The sequence below is a fragment of the Canis aureus genome, chromosome 18 (assembly GCF_053574225.1).
Source record: "Canis aureus isolate CA01 chromosome 18, VMU_Caureus_v.1.0, whole genome shotgun sequence".
In the NCBI taxonomy this organism is placed as follows: domain Eukaryota; kingdom Metazoa; phylum Chordata; class Mammalia; order Carnivora; family Canidae; genus Canis; species Canis aureus.
Window position 1 is genome coordinate 11,415,327 of NC_135628.1, and position 17,190 is coordinate 11,432,516.

Below are 17,190 nucleotides of genomic sequence, written 5' to 3' on the forward strand. Positions count from 1 at the left end.
TCTCTGTCAAATAAATAAATAAAATATTTTAAAACATTTATAAGTGCAAAATATATACATACATACATACATGCATATATACGTATGTATATATACACATACTGTGTAGGGTATATTTTGCTGGTTTGAAAATATGCCTACAAATTCTCTGACACTTCAACAGGTGGAGCCTAATTTATCTCCCTTTAAATATGGGTAGATTTATTGATCTGTTTCTAACAAATGGAATGTAGAGGAAGTGGCAGTATATGATCTCCAGTGCTAGATGAAGGGGCCATCTTGGCTTCGGCCTTAAACTTGACTCACTTAATCTAGGGGAATCTGGCCACCATATCATGGGGACATTCAATCTGCCCTATGGAGAAATCAACTTGGAAAGGATGTTGAAAGGATCTGAAGGTCGCCCCAACCACCAATATCAGCTTACCAGGCATCTAAGTGAATCAAATAAGAACATTAGAAAAAAATTAGAAAATATATTTACATAAAGTGATACATTAAGAATTATAATTCAACTCTCTAGATATAATCTTAAAATTAGTAATATAGAATTAAAAGGTAACTTTATTAATTAATACATCAATATTGGGATGCAGAATCCAAAGCTGCAATTATTGGGAACATTTTGTACACTGTTGGGAATGCAAATTATTGCAACCACTAATGAATAAACAGTATGGATGTACTTCAAAAAATTAAAAATCAAACTACCGTATGATCCAGCTATTCTTTATCTGGGTATCTACCTTAAGAACATAAAAACACTTATTTGTAGCCAAAATATGGAAACAACCTAAGTGCCCATCAATGGATACATGAGTATATATAACCAAGACCATCATAAATAAAGGTCATAAATGACACAAATAGATGAAATGTTTATAATACATAACAGATATCAACATCCTTAATATATACAAAAGCCCCATAAACTAAAAACAACCAGTGGAAAATGTTTCAATTAGAAAGAAATAATATACACAACAAATTGGCAATATAAAAGAAAAATCCTAAAAATCTATCCTTAACATTACAAGAAAACTGTGTAATAAAAGTTTTTAAAATAACAATCAACTTTTGACTGATCATATGAGAGAAAAAAGGAAATTATCATGAATAATGTTGATAATTGATAAGGGTCGATAAGGGTAAGAAACTTGGTATTTCCCTACAACATTAAAATAGAACCATTACATGCATATATTTGGAGGTCCATTTGGTAAAAACTATCACAATTTAATGTTTTTATAACTTTTAAACTAGTACTTCTCAGGGTTTCTAAGCAAAGATATGTGTGCAATGATATTCACTGGTGCATGGCTTGTGAAAACAAAACACTAGAAACCATTCCAAAGTCCATTAATGAAGGAATTGCTAAATAAACCATGGTACCTCAGTACCATAGATTACCATGCAGTAATTAGAGACAAAATAGAACCATACATATATACAGAAATATACATCATAAAGTTATATTCTCAAGTGAATCCCTTAGGAGAAAATAGTGAACGCACACGCAAAGGTCTTCTGTGGAAGAAGAAATCATGGTGGTTAACAGCACTGGCTCTGGAGCTAGATTATTTAGGTGTGAATCTTACATTTACTACTTACTTTAAAAGTGGTCTTTGGTGAGCCACTTTAACTTTCCATGTCTAGTCTTTTAATCTGTAAGCCCTGAGGGAAAGTCTTTAGCCCTAAATACTAGTATTTCTTTTTGGCTCATTTTAGAATGTATGATGAGTACTGAAGAAACTTTATTCTAAGCCATGGACACTGGACAAAGTTCATGGACCAAAAGCAAAGACCTACAGGGTGGGGAAAAAAAAAAGTCTTGAAACATATTACAAACCGTTTTAAACTGTTATAAGGGGTTATCAGTGGAAAGAAGTTTCAGATTAGAAGATACTTTTAAAGAGATACCTAATTGTTATTTTCTTAAATCTGCTGTTTTTGGATTTAAAGTATGCATAATCAAATACTGTGTAATTTACATAGATCTTCCTAATCAAGGAAGAAAAACAAATCATAAAAATATAACAGGAAGTAAACAATATAGTTTCCTACTGTAAGAAGTTTTTGTTTTGTTTTGTTAGCACACCACTTTTTTGTTTGTTTTAAGTAATGTACCACATGGCTCCTCCTATATGCAGATGCTTCATTCATTCTGTTGCAAAATGATGTATAAGCAGGACTTCAAAGTCCATTTCAAGCTTACCTAATCCACTAAACAAATTTTGGTTAATTAATTCATCATTTCTCCAGTCTACAAAATTTAACATTTAGAGTTGAATTATTTGTTCTAAATGAAGAGGGCTCATGATTTTATATATATTTGGAAATCCAACTTAAAAGATTGCTCGCTAGTTGTCTTTTATATCTATAAAGGGTCAAATTATTAAAAAAAACCTAAATATTCTCAAAAAAATTTCAAAGGACCAACAAGTAAATTTTATTAGTGCTCATTTTAAAATATTTTTTTGTAAATCTAGACATTTTTATGTTTTAAACACTCAGTTTTCTGATAAAGGTGATCAATACATGTATTATCCAATTACACTTATATAGGCATGTACTAGGGACTTAGTGGATCAGAAATATAAAACACTTCCTATTATATACTGAATATTATTACATGTTTAAGTCAAAATTTTAAGCTGTCTAATGAAAAATAATTTTTAAGGTATCACTGCTTTTAAAATTGCTTTTGAAAAAAATTAGTTACAGCAGAGACTATCAGTAGAAACACATTAGTACACATTAATGTATTTTAAAAAGCCCAATATAATATGGTCTATGTTTTGTTTCATGCAGTCCCTGGGTACAGCAAAGCAATGTAAAATCCTAAGATATCAGAGAAGTTTCATAAAAGCATCTGAAACTGAAAATTGGAGATTAGTGAGGATTACAATTAATGGCATAAAGATGATTACATCTTTATGTTAAAATAAAAATTTATCATAAAAAATTATGATAAATTACAAATGAATTATTGTTCCTGACTGCACTGGTAATAAAGTTCTTTATTACACTAGAAACATGTTCTTCATCTCTTCTGCAAAATAAGTATTTCCTCTACATGTAGTGTAGATGACTGTACTAAGTCATCTTGCCAAAATGTTTACCAAATTGATGGTGGTTAGATATGATTAATAAAATAATAAACTAATCATACAAGGGCATTTGGTTTCCTACTAAAATAATGAATATGAATGTAAAGATGCTAAAATATTTCATCACTTTATGTTAATGCATCTAGTATTATAGTTTTATATATCCTGTCTTTCTGTAATATAACATATTATTTGAAAATTTATTATTTTTATTCATTTCTATCCACCACTTTAATTCCACTTACCTACAACCTTCATGAAGGCAGAAGTCTTATCTCTCTTCTTCACATTATCTCTAATGTCTGCCATTACCAACGTGCTATGTAGTCAAGATATATTAATTGCATGAACAAATCTTTTTTCTCACTTTTATTCTTTTTCTATATATTTTATTTCTATTCACATATTTCACTTATTTTGTTTTCCTCATTCCCCTAATATTCAAATTTGTTAATAAGTGATCTGACCCTAATTTACCATCAGTGCTGCTTATTTCAGCAATGTTAATCTTTAAAGTCCATGTCTATTATTGATGCAGTAGAATTTTTTTAGTCATTCTCCACTAAATCAAATGTCTACACTAACCCACAGCACCCATTCCATCCATGAAACATATTGACATATGTCTGTGGCCAGTCCTCCAGAACATTTCTTCTCCCATCATTTCCCTGAAGTCAGTTACATTTGTTCTCAAAGAAATTATGTCATATTCTTATTAGAATTCTCTAATGTAATTTTATATTGTATTAACCATGAGTGTAAAACAGGGAATTTTTTCCCCTAGTTAAACCATACTTTGATGTGCTTTGAAAGCATCAATAAAGAATTGCTAAAAATAATTTGCTGTTGAGTTACGGTTGAGAGAGTGTAAGACAAAAATAATGATCAAGGAAGATTTTGCAAAAAAAAAAAAAAAAAAAAAAAGAAGATTTTGCATACAATTTACATCACATACTGTCATTTTTCTTTTCTTTAAAGAAAAACAAATTTGAAAATCACAAATAATGTATTTTAGATAGGATTTATGAAAGCAAAATAATAAAAAATTCTAATCACCTTATCCATCATTAAAGAACTTTCCTATTTATTTAAACACTTTATGAATGTGTACAACACTATATGCATAATTTTTGTACTTCCAACTTTTCCAATATTTAAAAAAATTATGATAAATTACAAATGAATTATTGTTCCTGACTGCATTGGTAATAAAATTCTTTATTACACTGGAAACATATTCTTCATCTCTTCTACAAAATAAGTATTTACTCTACATGTAGTGTTGTTAGTGATGACATTTAATTCAATAGCCTATGTTTTTATTTGCTAGGCTCATCCCCTTCAACTCCATTATCAATACTAATGCAAAAGCATTAGGTCTATTCTATTAAATGTTTTAAAATAAACTTTTTAAGTTACATTTAATCAATAAAAATTGATTAAAATGTAAAAAATCAAGGAGGCATTCAAATCCCTGAGAAAATCTTGCCAGTTGCCTACTAACTATAAAAAAAATATGTACAATAATGAAACACTGTAGCATTGGCAAAATAGTAGACATATGTCAATATAAATGAACTTTCATTCTGAAATAAATTCAAATGTATTTACTATTTAATATACAGTAATGCTGGATTTTCAAGACAGTTAAAAATAAGGATAATTGAATAAATATTCTTTGGGACAACTATCCATGGAAGCAAAATAAACAGTTAATCTGAAAATTAAACTACATGGAGAACTCCAGAATCTGAACAGATACTCAATTTCACTATCAATCAAATACATGAGACATAAAACAACCATAAAGCACTTCTTGTGCACTTATGTTGGGAGTCCCCAAGGCTACCACCACCAAGCTCAAGGCTTTTCTAGGAAGAGTTAACAGAACTCAGCATATAAAGTCATACCACAGCTATGATTTATTTCAGAGAAAAGGATAAACAACAAAATCAACCACATTGGGTACACGGGGAGGGGGGGAACCCAGAGGAAACCAGGTGCAAGGTCTCAAGAGTCCTCTCCTATAGAAGTTACATGGGCATGCTTAATTCTCCCAGCAAAAAATTTGTAACAATTTATGTGAAATACTGTCTACTGGGGAAGCTACATACACAGGGTTTTCACTGGGAGCTGGTCACATAGGTACTGTCTGCCCAACACATATCAAAATTCCAGACTCCCAGGAGGAAAGCAGGTGTTTGGTATAAACCACATAGTTTTTACAAAACATTTTAGACACAGTGGATCATTCTTCTCATTACGGGTTGGGAACCCAGCCAAAATAGACGTTTCTAGACACCAGCCAAGGGTCAACCTTGTCATTATACAAAGATATAATGTTATTATTCACATAGTGAAAATGAAATGTATGTATTTCTAAACTTTAGGGGATGCATGCCAATGTTTCAGGAGCAGTCTCTCACCCCTCTTGGGTCCACACTATTTCTGGTGTTCAGCAAGCTTTTATCCACAGAACAATATACATACCAATGTCTCTTCCTTACAGGCTTTAACAATCTGGATATCGGATCCTCTTTAGCATTGGCCCAAGCCCTTTCCCACCCCAAACACATGTACTTGACTTCCAGGGCAAAGAAGAACATCTATTTAAAACAAATAAAATATAATTTTTAATATACACTTCACTGTTGTACAAAACTGTTCAGTTCAAGTCAGCTAGATGCTTTTCAATGAGGACTGTATTGGTGAGACCTTATTTAATGTTGGACAATGTGATAAATCAAGGTGATTAAGATTTATTTCCTCCTCCCAGAAATTTACAGTTCAACAACCATCATCAGAGTAAGACAGCCTTTCTCTAGAAATGTTCTGGTGAAAACAATGGTTACTATGCCAAGAAGCAAACATTGTTGATGCAATGTTCATTTTTCTCTCTAGCAAGACAAGGTATTTTCTTTATTTAGTCTATCTCACTCCTCATTTTGAATGTCTTTGTGTTTCCACAATTAACAGTGGAAATTTAGGACAATCACTTCAGTTTTGTATGCTTTAATATTCCTGTTTGTGCCTTCCTTTTTATTTTTTTTATTGAGATGTAAGTGACATATAACATTATATTAGTTTCAGGTACAAAATGTAATGATTTGATATTTGTATATATTGCAAAATAATTGCTATAATTAAAATAGTAACATTCATCACTACACAGTTCAAATTGTTTTTCTTGTGATGAGAAATTTTTAGACTTTCTTAGAAGTTTTCAAATATAATATTATTAATCATAGTCAATATGCTGTAAGGTATGTATCCAGGACTTATTTACTTTATAACTAAAAATGTGTACCTTTTGATCAGCCTCAACCATTATGCCCATTCCTCAATCCCTGGCAACCACTGGTATTTTCTCTGTATCGATAAGCTTGGAGTTTTGTTCTAGATTCCACATAAAAGTGAGATTTTATGTAATTTGTCTTTTTCTGTCTGATTTATTTCGCTTAGCATAATACCCTCAAGGTCCATCTATGTTGTTGCAAATGGCAAGATTTCCTTCTTTTTTATGGCTAAGTAATATTCCATTATAGTATATACCACATTTTCTTTATTCATCAGTTGATGGATACTTAGGTTCCTTTCATAGCTTCGTTACCATAAATAATGCTGCAATGAACACGGGTGTACATATGTATTTTTGAGTCAGTCTTTTCATTTCTTCCAGATAAATTCCCACAAGTGGAGTTCCTGGATCACATGGTAGTACTGTTGTTTTAATTTTTTCAGGAACCTCCACATTGTTTTCCATAGTCGCTGTACCAATTATTACATTCATACCAGTTCCCTTTTCCCCACCTCCTTGCCAACACCTGTTATTTCTTGTCTCTTTGATACCAGCCATCAAAAAGTTGACACCTCACTGTGGTTTTGATTTGCATTTCCCTGATAATTGGTGACATTCCTCATCCTTTCATATACCTACTGGCCATCTGTATTTCTTCAGAACAAAGTCTATACAGATCCTCCGCCCATTTTTTTCATTAGATTGCTTTGGTTTTTTGGCTATTGAGTTGCAGGAGTTCTTTATATATTTTGGATATTAACTCCTTATCAGATATATGCAAATGTTTTCTCCCATTTCATAGGTGCCTTTTCATTTTTTTCTTATGGTTTCCTTGGCTGTACAAAAACATTTTAGTTTTATGCAGTCTCATTTGTTTATTTTTGCTATTGTTGCCTTTCCTTATGGTGTCAGATCCAAAAAAATTATCACCAAGACCAATGTCAAGGAGCTTATTGCCTGTTTTCTTCAGGGAGTTTTATGGTTTCAGGTTTTACATTTAAATATTTAACCCATTCAGAGATGATTTTTGTGTGTGGTGTAAGACAGGAATCCAGTTTCATTCTCTTGCATATGACTTTTCTATTTTCCCAACACCTTTTATTCAATAGGCTATCCTTTCCCTATCGTACATACTTGGTTCCTTTGTTGTAAATTAATTGTCCATATATGCACTAGTTTATCTCTGGGCTCTCTACTGTTCTAATGATCTATGTGACTTTTTATGCCAATACCATACTGTTTGATTACTACAGATTTTTAACATAGTTTGAAATCAGAAAGCATTATGTCTTCAACTTCATTCTTTCTCCAGATGTCTCTGGCTATTTGGGAACTCTTGTGATTCCATACAAATTCTAGGGCTGTTTTCCTAGTTCTGTGATGAAAAATGTCATCAGAATTTAGATGGGGATTGTATTGAACATGTATATTAGTTTAGATAACTAATGGAAATTTTGAACCTGTATATTAGTTCCGATAACTAATGGAAATTTCAATAGTAATTCTTTCAATGCATGACCTCAAAATATCTTTCCATTTATTTGTGTCTTTTTCAATTTCTTTCATCAATGTCTTATAGTTTTCTATGTGTAACTCTTTTACTTCATTGGTTAAATTTATTCCTAGGTGTTTTAATTTTTTGATGTAACTGTAAATATGATAGTTTTCTTAATTTCTTTTTCTGATAGTTTGTTATTAGTGTATAGAGATATAACTGATTTTTGTGTATGAATTTGGTATCTTGCAACCTTACTGACTTAATTTATACATCTAACAGATTTTTAGTGGAGTTGCCAGGATTCTCCAAATATAATATGTCATCTGCAAATAGAAACAGTTCTATTTTTCCCTTTCCAATTTAGATGTCTTTTATTTCTTTTTCTTGCCTAGTTGCTCTAGCTAGCATTTCTAGTACTTTGTTGAGTAAAAGTGGTAAGAGCAAGCATCTTTGTCCTGTTCCGATCTTAGAGAAAAGCCTTTAAGCATTCACAATTGAGTATGATATTAGCTTTGGGTCCATCATATTTGGCCTTTACAATGTTGAAGTACTATTTCTTCTACTATTCCCTCAGTTTGTTGAGAGCTTTTATCATGAAAGGATATTGTATTTGGTTGAATTATTTTTCTGCATCTGTCAAGATGATCTTATGAACTTCATCTTTTAGTTTCTTAATGTGGTATATCACAATGTTCAATTTGAAGATGCTCAATCATCCTTGAATCACTGTAATATCACTTGATCATGGTACATGATCCTTTTCATGTACTGCTGAATTTGGTTTGCTTATATTTTGTGGAAGATTTTTGTGTCTATGTTCATCAGGAATGTTGGCTTGTAATCTTATTTTCTGGTAGTGTCTTTGTCTGATTTTAGTATCAGGGTAATGCATGCCCCATTAAATAGGTTTGGAAGTGTTTCCTATTTTTGAAAGAGTTTGAGTAGGATTGGTATCAATTCTTCCTTAATGATTTGGTGAAATTCACCAGTGAGGTTATCTGGTTCTGGACTGTTGGGGGTTTTTGATTACTGTTGAAATCTCCTTATCAATAATTAATAACCTCTTTACTAGTTGGTCTGTTCAGGTTTTCTATTTCTTCATGATTCAGTCTTGGTAGGTTGCATGTTTCTAGACATTTATCTACTTCTTGTAAGATTGCCAAATTTTTAGAATATAATTCTTATTTATCATAGTCTTTTGTGACTCTTTGTATTTGTGTAGCATTGCCTGTAATGTCTCTCATTTCATTTTCAATATTGTTTATTTAAGCCCCCTCTCTTTTTTCTTGGTAAGGCTAGTGAGAAGTTTTCCTATTTTATTTATCTTTCCTAAGAAATAGCTATCACTATTCACTATCTTTTCTATTTTCCTTTTAATATTTATTTCATTTATTTCTGCTTTGATTTTGTTATTTCCTTCCTTCTGTTACCTTTGGGTTTAGTTGTTTCTTCTTTTTTTTTTTTTTCTAGTTCCTTGACATGTAAAGTTAACAAGATGTCTCTTTTAATGGAGTTTAAGTTAATAGGGATGATAGATAATAAACATGCAAAGAAAACAAGCCCAGGGTGTGATCCTGGAGACCCGGGATCAAGTCCCATGTCAGGCTCCCTGCATGGAGCCTGCTTCTCCTCTGCCTTGTGTCTCTGCCTCTCTCTCTTTCTCTCTCTGTGTCTCTCATGAATAAATAAATAAAATATTTTAAAAAAGAAAACAAGAAAAATATCAAATAGTAACCAATGTGAAAGGATAATATAAAAGGAAGACAGAGTCAGGGAATAGCTTTCTAAATTAGTGGCAAAAATAATCAGATACATGAAATCCAACATAAGAAGCATTCTAGTAGATGGAACAATTGGTGTAAAAACACTAAGGTGAGTTTAAGCTGGGCATCTTTAAGAAACAGAAATAACCCAGGGACCCGGGTAGCTCAGCGGTTTAGGGCCACCTTCAGCCCAGGGCCTGATCCTAGAGACCTGGGATCGAGTCCCATGTCAGGCTCCCTGCATGGAACCTGCTTCTCCCTCTGCCTGTGTTTCTGCCTCTCTCTCTCTCTCTGTCTCTGTCTCTGATAAGTATTAAAAAAAAAAAAAAAAACTTAAAAAAAAAAGAAAAAGAAATAACAGCAGTGTTACAAAAGCAGGTTAGAGAAGAAATGCTATGCATGGCACCAGGGAGGTAGGCAAAGGCTATTATCACACAGAACTTCATATATGAAGGAAAATAACTTGCATTTTATTGTTACCATTGGAAACCCACTGGAAATTATTAATTTACTATTGTTCTTAGGAGAGAACAAAATTTCTTAAACAGATTTGATATTTATGGCTATTAAAATGTTAAAATGTGTTGTATTGTTATATTCTTCAGACTCTTTTTGCATCATATTCTTCTTTGCCTTGGGTACAGCACAGCTGGCTATCTATCAGTCTCCTGAACTTCCATGATTCCTTGGACTACAGGGCACTTGATCATACTGCTTCTTTTACCTGAGAACTTTGAATTTTAAGTAAATGAGTGGGTAAGATTTAGACATTGTAAGAAAACAACTAATACCTAGATTTATGAAATAGCAAAACAACTGAAAATGAATAAAATAGGAAACTTTCTCCCAACTCACTTTTCACTTCCACATTGAAGATTTAGTGCCTGTGCCACCAAAGTTTCTAGGTCAGCCTTCCTCCTGATGTAAGCCTCTAGGTGTGGCTAGGAACCACTTGCAACTCTAAGTCTCAGTGCTTATATATTACAAAATCAGACAATGTTCTGTAAGATAACATCATCTTAGAAGGGGATCTGTGATGATGTATTTTATTCTGAGTTAAGTGATGTAAAAACAAGAACACAGAAAGCTGTACATTCTGGAGAGGAGTGCTTACATACAAAAGAAGACCCATAGGTTGCTTTAAATTATGACAGGAACCAGGAATGAAAAATCAGGTAAAATTCTCACCTCAGGGCAGCAGAGCTGCATTACACAAGTACCTAATACAAAGGCCTATTCAAGAGTTACTGAAAACAATTTAACCTAAAATTTTAGAACTAAAGATCTATGGGAATAGAGAACATAGATACACTGTCAGTAACCTCTGGTCTGAATAGATCTCTACTGCTTCAAGACTGCATAAACTACGGGTAGAGGGAAATGAAAAAAAAATACTGAGGCCTATATAATACTTCATAATATAAAAGCATGGAACTAGTTTCTTAAAATAAGCAGAAGGAAAGTAAACCTACACAAATATTTACTTGAAGAAACAATAGGACATGTAAAACTATATTCATTTGAGTTTCCAGAAATATTAAAATAACAGTCCAAGTGAAATAAAGTATTAAAAATTAAATAAAAAGGTAACTAGGACATATAAGCAACAAATGCTTAAAAATTATAGAGGATTAAAAATTAAATGAAAAGGTAACTAGGAGATATAAGCAACAAATGCTTAAAAATTATAGAGGAATGCAGAAAACATACATGAGTTAAAAGAATCAACCAAACACAAATTCAAATCTGCAACTGGAAATGAGACTAAAACTATACTTAAAACATAATAGCTATGAAAGACATGATGGTTATCAAAGGCAGAGAATATATAGTAAATACAGAGAGAATATAGTTCTTTCATGAATGAACTATGTTTCTAAAAAATTAACTAGAATAAATAAAATATTTAAAAAACAGAAAAAAATATTCAAAAATAATCTCAGCACACCATATGTTTGTGTGTATTTAAATTAACCTATTGACTACAAAAATTTACTACATTCCTGGTTCAAAGAATGCGAAAAGAATCTCAGTTTGACATATTCTAGGAAAGATTTAAATCTTAATGATAAAGAAAATACAATCATAAACACCCATGCTTAAAAAAAATAAGTGACCATTTTTAGGGAAAGTAATGTAATTCTGCTTTATTAATACACTTGCAAAAGCTGCCATGAATGTGTAAAGACAATCTAAAGAGATTTTTGAATATGCAAAATCGGAACACAAGGTAGAAGATGATCCTGCACCAGAAATGTATTAATTGAAAATAGGGACTATAGTGGAGGAAGTTAGATTGATATTATGTCATAAGCCCTGATTCTATCTCATATTATTACCTGTGTGATATATATTCTATATATTTAAAATTAAGTTTAGATTACTCATTAAATCAACATATATTTTTTCAGCACCAATACATCATGGACTATGCCAGGCAACAGACTGATGACAAAAAAATTGTGGCCAATAGGGTAACAAAATTGCCAAAGGAACAATATTGATACTTAAAAGATGACATAAAAATTAATAATAATTATACAAGGGTAATATATACACAGATCTTAATGCATTGAGAGAAACTGGGGAGTGAGAGAGTATTATGCTAAGTTCTTCATTTTACATTAAGAGGGAGCCATAAGTAATGCAATTGCTCTTGCATACGACAATTTGAAAATCATAATGCTAATCACATGTATTATTTTAAATCTATTGTGTAAACTCTAAATAATTTCTAATATATGTAAAATAAAGATATGCATATAATTAATACTATAATTAATGAAAATAATTTAATAGCTTGAAATTAATATATAAAATGACATACCACATATTATCACATTTTTAAAAATTAAATTTCCCATTAAGAGAAAATATCTGTTTGATGGGATAAAAGCAATAGATTGCAAGAATATACTATTTATTTGAAAAGTAATTGCAAGAATATACTATTTATTTGAAAAGTATCTAAAGCACAAGAGTAAAAAGGTAAAAATATAAAATGATATATGAACATAGTTTTGAAGATAGAGGATTTCAAATGTTTTTATATATGACATATATGAGATGGGTACAGGTAAATCATATTCCCAAATACTTGTACTTGTTAGCATATAATGAATATTATATGTATATAGGTTTTATATATAGGAATTATAGATTTTACAATTTGTAACTTGTATATTTCCAGTTTTTTTTTTTCTTAAAAGGTATATACTTTAAATTGGGAAAAAGGAGGTGGAATTTTTATGAAAAAACAAAATCTTTTGTCTTATTTACTGTTTTGTTTTTTACAGAATATTTCTCATCTTCCTTGCCTAATTAACCAGCCAGGTCAGTACTTTGTTATTTTAGCAAAGATGAATAAATCTGGGAATTAATGGCTATCAACAGGGAATATTCTTAGATATCATGACCTTGATTTTAATGTCTCTAGAAATATGAGATATTAAATGAGCTGGAACTTGTTTATTTTTCATCATTTGAAGTAATATTTATTCTTACCTGACGCATCTGCCCCCAAAGCTCTTGAGATTAATCGTTCTACTTTCCTACCAATTGACAGCTTTGAAGTGTTTATTTCATTTGAAATGTTATGCATACACTGCAACTGTTTATTTTTTTTTTATTTTTATTTTTTTATTTATTTATGATAGTCACACAGAGAGAGAGAGAGAGAGAGAGAGAGAGAGAGGCAGAGACATAGGCAGAGGGAGAAGCAGGCTCCATGCACCAGGAGCCCAACGTGGGATTCGATCCTGGGTCTCCAGGATCGCGCCCTGGGCCAAAGGCAGGCGCCAAACTGCTGCGCCACCCAGGGATCCCTGCAACTGTTTAAATAGAGAAAAAAACAACATCACGATTCCAATTTGAGGTACAATTTAAATTTTAAAATAGTTATTCTAATCATTTTTATAAGGCTACTTTAACCAGTCATCAGCTCTCCACTTGTTCTAGGATTCCCATGTCCAGACAGCAGTATTTGTTATTCCTGCAAAGTACTCTCTTGTTCCAAAGCATTTCTGATTATTCCAGGCTCACATACCCAGGCTAATTTCTTAAAAATCCCTTACATATTTTCCTTTTGTTAAATCCCACCTTAAAATACCATTACTAGTGATTTACTTTTGCTTTTTCTCCCCTCTTTGTAAGAAAGTCTTCCTGCCTCTTTTCCCTTCCATTTATCCCTGAGATCTTTTAATCCTTCTTCTCTTTTTAATGCTGGCAGATTAAATTCAGCCCCAGTTTTTCTCCACAGACATGTATATCCTAATTTATGCCAAAGCTCAGCAGAGCAAAAGGGCTTCTAATAAACAGGACTCTCCTGAATTAGAAAGTATTCTATAAGCCTTCATTTTGAAGTCTTATTCCTTCCCCAAAATGAGTATTTCTTCCTAATACGAAGCATACTCTCCTCAAATGGAGGCAGTGAATTAAGATTTTTCTGTCTCCTTCCACTACCATAATATAGCTCATACCATTATAAAAATGTGGTCCCACAACCAGCCTCAGCAGCTCCTGTGACCATGTTAGCAATGCAGATTCCTGGGCCCTCATCTCTATCTCCTGAATCAGAAATTTTACTTTTTCTGGTGATTCTGATACACACAAAAGTTAACAACCAATGAATATAGTCTGCAGTGACATTTAAAAAAGGTAACATGCATGCTCTCAAAATATATTTCTATGTGATCAGGTCATATTAAGAATGCCAGAATAGGGATGGGAATGGGGATGGAGCACTGAGGAGATACCTGTACATTCCAGAGTTCTGGGCATGCTACTCTGAGCTTGTCTCATCCCTACCTTCAATATTCAATAGCACCTTTGAGTCAGTTTACTCTGCTCCCACCTGATTCCTCCGTCACATTCCTCCAGTCTACACTAATTCATTGTTGGATTCGTATACTCCCAGCCTGGATCCTAAATGTTCCAAAACTTTCTCTGTGCTTTCCACTGACAGAGTTCACCATCTCTTCCAAGAGACTTAATGTCTGTTCAAGGGCTCTTTGTGTCCTTTCCCTAATTTCCTGCTTCTACAGACCTGAACCACTTGGTAATGTCAAAGGACTGGTATAATTTCACTAATCCTAATAAGGAATCGTATCAATGAAATAATTTACTGCACATTTGAAACTAGTCTCTTTTTGCCCATTTAATCATATAGAATTGGTCCAACCAATGAACAATATGGTATGACTCCAAAATATTTTTACTCCATTTTTAAAGTAATTATTGAAATTTTTAGTTTTTTTTTCCTCCAAGCCTCTAATTATCATTACTGAATGGCAGACTTGTGACAGGTTTCAAAGACTTGAAGATATTTTGTCCTATACACAATGATAACAGGTGAGGATTTTGTTTGTTTGTTTGTTTTAAGATTTAATTTATTCATGAGAGAGAGAGAGAGAGAGAGAAAGAGACAGAGACACAGGCAGAGGGAGAAGCAGGCTCCATGCAGGGAGCCCGACATGGGACTCGATCCTGGATCTCCAGGACCACACCCTGGGCTGAAGGCAGAGCTAAACCACTGAGCTACCCAGGCTGCCCCAGGTGAGGATTTTAATGAGATTGGAGGTATCATGTCCTGAGGAGGGAAAGACAAGTACTACCTGCAGAGAAACAAGGTAGAAGCCTTTGATAAGTCTGAGTGAAGAATTATGATAATAATTTGGCTGAAAATTGGCATAATAAAGCTTCAGGCAAGCAGAAAAACTCAAGGAAAATATATAACACTTCGAAATAGCTAGAATAAAGAGGAGGTGAGAAAAAAGTACTAAAAATTATTCTCAGATTTCTGTCGTACATCAGTAGATGGTGAGGGAACCATTCAGTAAGTTAAGAAGTCCGAGAAAAGAAGCAGGGGATGGGGTGGGGATCTTGTCTTCTACAATAACCACCTAAGAGATCTTTTTGTTTCCTTTCTCACCTCTGTTTTGGAGACAGAGGCAGTCATAATAACCTTTACCAATTATTTATATGTAAAGTTTTGATTATCATATGTTCTCAATTCAATATATTCTCAATTTCACATAAGAGGAAACTGAAACAGAGAGGTGGATGGCTTATTCAGAATCACATAGTTAATAAGTGGTAGAAATCAAACTTTAGAGTTCAAACCTTGAGCTTTTGCACATTTGCTTACCCAAAACTGAGAAGTGATACATATTCATCCTTGATCAGCCTAACTCTTCCTGGAGTAACTCAGTCTAACTGTAATATTGGACCCTTTCCTGTGGCATACATTTTTTTCTAAGAATTGCTTCTTCTTAGCAGATTCCCAAAACAGGCCTATCTCTCTACAATGTTTGTTCTATTAAATTCCCTCATACTGTACCTCATCATAAACAGTATACATTTCTAAACCAAGATCTCTTAAAATTCATGGAATAAGAGAATCTTGGCATAATTTAATTGGCACACTATTTTTTCTTCTTAGTGGCACATGCAATTGGTACATCTTACAAATAAAGCCATCTTAGATTCTTTAAAAATTCTTTATGTCCTGATTTTGTATCTTTAGAGAAGCTCGTACAGACACTCATCCATGGAGCCACCCAGGCGTCCCTATTCTGCTAATTTTTACTTGAATTATTTAAGGCTATAATATGCTTTTTAAATTTTTATATTCTTATGAATCAGAACATATCAAGTGTTTTATTTTTAGTAATTATTTATGTATATTTAATGTAATTGTTGATATGATTAGATTTTAATCCATCATCCTGTTACTTACTCTCTACTACCCTGATGCAAGGGGACCAGTTCTATGACCCTCGTTTCAGTGGGTCATTAAGTGGTCGCTTCCCCAGGCAATGGAGGTGGCCCATTTTGGGGTAGGATGTAGAACCTCCCAGGCAGGTTTGCTCTTACTGAGCTGACAGGAATTGTCCAGTGGAAGTTTTAAGCCTTTAGTTGTGAACATTCATCCTGCTGGTAAAAGAAACTGAAGTAAGATAGGGGGAAAAAAAGGACCCATTACACTCTTAGAAATCAAATAACTTTTGGATACAATGAATATAAATAGAGTCTAAATAAAGGCAGCGTTAGGACTTAGTTTTAGCTGCTTTTTATAAGAAGAAGCCTTGCCAGTTTTAGGCTTATCCTATAGAGTTGAGTTTGTTGAAAAAGTAGAGTGTTACCATATATCTTGCAAAATATATTTTTACAGGGCTGCCTATAAATCACATCTCTAGTTAGTCTCAGAACTTCTAAATTATTCAAGTTAAACCTGAATATTTTATCTTGGAATATCTGAAACATCTAATGTTTAATGTCAGTTACCTTTGTTAGATATCAAGAGAAGTTTTATATTTCTTTTTATTTAAATTGAATAAAGTTTTGAATTTGAATAATTTCCAATTCAGAGGTGAAAATCCCAGAAAAAAAAACTGATAACTTTGATACCTTAAAATTAGCAATTCAGATTTATACAAAGAGAGTAGAATCATCAATTTTGTTTAAATATAAACATGTATTCTCTTTGTAAAGAGAAAAATGAGCTCCAGAGAATTCTTTAAG

At 32.5% G+C, this 17,190-nt stretch overlaps 1 long non-coding RNA gene across 3 annotated transcripts in view; it reads right to left on the minus strand.

Annotated features, from left to right (window-relative positions):
* Positions 1 to 16,251: 16,251 nt before the first annotated feature.
* Positions 16,252 to 17,190, minus strand: part of LOC144288566 (uncharacterized) — a 53,410-nt gene continuing 52,471 nt past the window's right edge. The window contains exon 6 of one of the 3 annotated variants that reach the window (XR_013356518.1): positions 16,252 to 16,599. This is a non-coding gene — a long non-coding RNA (uncharacterized LOC144288566). Of the gene's footprint in view, positions 16,603 to 17,190 lie in introns of all 3 variants that reach the window. The other 2 variants (XR_013356516.1, XR_013356515.1) reach the window with 2 other exon arrangements.